The sequence below is a fragment of the Echinops telfairi genome, unplaced genomic scaffold, assembly GCF_000313985.2.
Source record: "Echinops telfairi isolate 266 unplaced genomic scaffold, ASM31398v2 ScPeMD7_4;HRSCAF=17, whole genome shotgun sequence".
NCBI lineage: Eukaryota > Metazoa > Chordata > Mammalia > Afrosoricida > Tenrecidae > Echinops > Echinops telfairi.
Genome location: NW_022103900.1, coordinates 38,449,543 through 38,451,987, shown reverse-complemented (window position 1 = coordinate 38,451,987; position 2,445 = coordinate 38,449,543). Strand labels below are relative to the sequence as shown.

Genomic DNA, 2,445 nt, shown 5'->3' with positions numbered 1-2,445 from the left:
TATAAGAGCCCCCAATAAAAGTATTGAAAAAAAGAAGAAAATAGAAAATCAGACACAAGTTGATATGAGTCAATCACATAATTATAGAATCATTGCAAAAAAAATCTTAGAAGTGTGATTCCCCCAACAATATAATATTAATAAAATTGTTTAGACTTACTGTATCCATCTTTTCTTCATTCACATAATCATTTCCCATAATAGTTAATAAAATTCAAACTAATTTCTTATTTAACATCAAATTCAAAGCAGAAGGTGTAAATAAATGATGTCTTGTTTTGATACAGTTCGTTGGTTAATATATCCCTTCTGGAATGAACCATATAAACACTAGTGGTGCTAGTCGATAAGCATTGGGTTGCTAACCACAAGGTCATTATTTCAAATCCACCAGCTGCTCTGTCAGAGAAAGATGAGGTTGTCTGCTCCTGTAAAGATGTATAATCCTTCTGAAAGTCTATATAGCATTACTATGAGTCTTAATCAACTTGATGGCTGTTGGATCAGTTGTATTAACCATGCTGAATGGATTTCTGAGGCTGTAAACATTTATGAGAGAAGTCATCTTCATTGTTTTCTCACCAAGCAGCTGGTGAGTTAACTATGCACTGCTTAACCTATAGCACTACCAGGACTCCTCTGTCTATCTGTAACAGTCCATTTTGTGATATATTGTAAACTCTAGCCTTGACATTGTGGTTATAATCCCATTTTAGAAGGTGTTATCTTTTTTGCTAATGAGACTAAAGAGGATTGCTAATGAGGACTAAAGCAGAATATATTTTGAGTCCCCACATTACTGGATTGTGTGAATCAAGACATGACCCTTTGATTGTGTGGGGAGAATAATCTGAAAAAAGGCCCCTGATGGTAAGTATAGAACTGCTAGCCTCAGGTCAGCAGTTCAAACCCACTAGTTTCTGGGAGGGAGAGCAATGAGGCTCTCTGCTGTTATAAAGATTTATAATCTCAGAAGCCCTACATAGGGTTGACATAAGTCTGAATCAACTTGATGAGCTTGGGTTTGGTTTGGGGGGTTATGTTCTGCAGAGGCAAAGGCCACATCTCCATCAAAGCACTGGACATGAACAAGACACCATCTTATTGAGCTCCCCTTCCTAACTGCTGTAGCCATCTAAGTCCCAGTGTGCTTTCATTGTGTGCCTAAATCTATAAGGCCTCTTCTCACTTACAGACATTTGGGGTCTCTGAAGCTGTGCTGAGCAACTTTGTCAAAGTTTGTTCTCTTGCTCTGGATTCTGTAACTAGTTTGCTTCTATCTGAAGTCTGGTTCTTGAGTTGTGGCCTATCACCAGCTGACCTGGTTTACCAGCTTCTGCAACCTTGCAGATGAAGAAGAGCCTCCAAACAGATGTCTGAACTTTGGAGTTGAGATTTATCATTCTTCAAAACCACAAGATCCAAAAATTATAGGTCTGTGAAATCTGTGAGACCTTGCAGCATATTGTGGAACCTGGGGATATGAGGGACCATGTGAAGGGGAACTGTGGTGGTTGATAGCGGGACACTGGAGTGGTATCACACTTTAGAATATACAGACATTTGAGATTTCTTCAAGCTCCATCTCATTGGGGCTGTTGTGTTAGGTGCCATTGCGTCGATTCTGACCCATACTGACCTTATGTATAACAAAATAAAACACTGCACAGTCTTACAGAATCCTCACAGTTGTTCCTGTATTCGAGTCCATTCTTGGAACTATTGTGTCACTGCATCTCATGGAGGGTCTTGCTCTCCTCTCTGCACCTCTACCAAGCATGATGTCCTTTTCCAGGGACTGGTCTTTCCTGATAACATAGGAAATGTATGTGAGACAAAGTCTTGCCATCCTTGCTTTTAAGGAGCATTCTAGCAGTATGCCTTCAAAGACAGATTTGTAGAATATTTTGGCAGTCTATGGTACTTTCAATATTTTTGCCAGTATGTAAATTCAAAGCCATCAATTCTTCTTTGGTCTTCCTTATTCAGTGCCCAACTTTCCCATGCATATGAGGAGATAGCAAACACCATGGTTTGGTTGAGGCATATCCTAGCCCTCAAAATAAAATCTTTTATTTTTAACAGGTTAACAGGTTCTGTGAGTCACATTTACTAAATGCAATGTGCTAATTGATTTATTGACTTCTGCTTCCATGAATATTGATTGTGGATCCAAGCAAGGTGAAATCCTTGACAACTGCAATCTGCTCTCCATTTACCGTGATGTTACCTATTAGTCAAATGGTGAGGATTCTGGTCTTCTTTATACTGAGATGCAATCTATACTGAAGGCTATATTTCTGAATCTTCAACAGCAAGTGCTTCACGTCCTCCTCATGGTAAGCAAGCAAGGTTGTACAATCTGCAGGTCAAAGGTTGTTAATAAATCTTCCTCCAAAGTGGTACTTCACTCTTCATAAAATCCAGCTTCTCGGATTATTTGCT

General features: G+C 39.1%; 1 pseudogene; it reads right to left on the bottom strand.

Annotated features, from left to right (window-relative positions):
• Nucleotides 1-199, bottom strand: part of LOC101645399 — a 19,330-nt pseudogene extending 19,131 nt beyond the window's left edge.
• Between the last annotated feature and the right edge of the window lie 2,246 nt (nucleotides 200-2,445).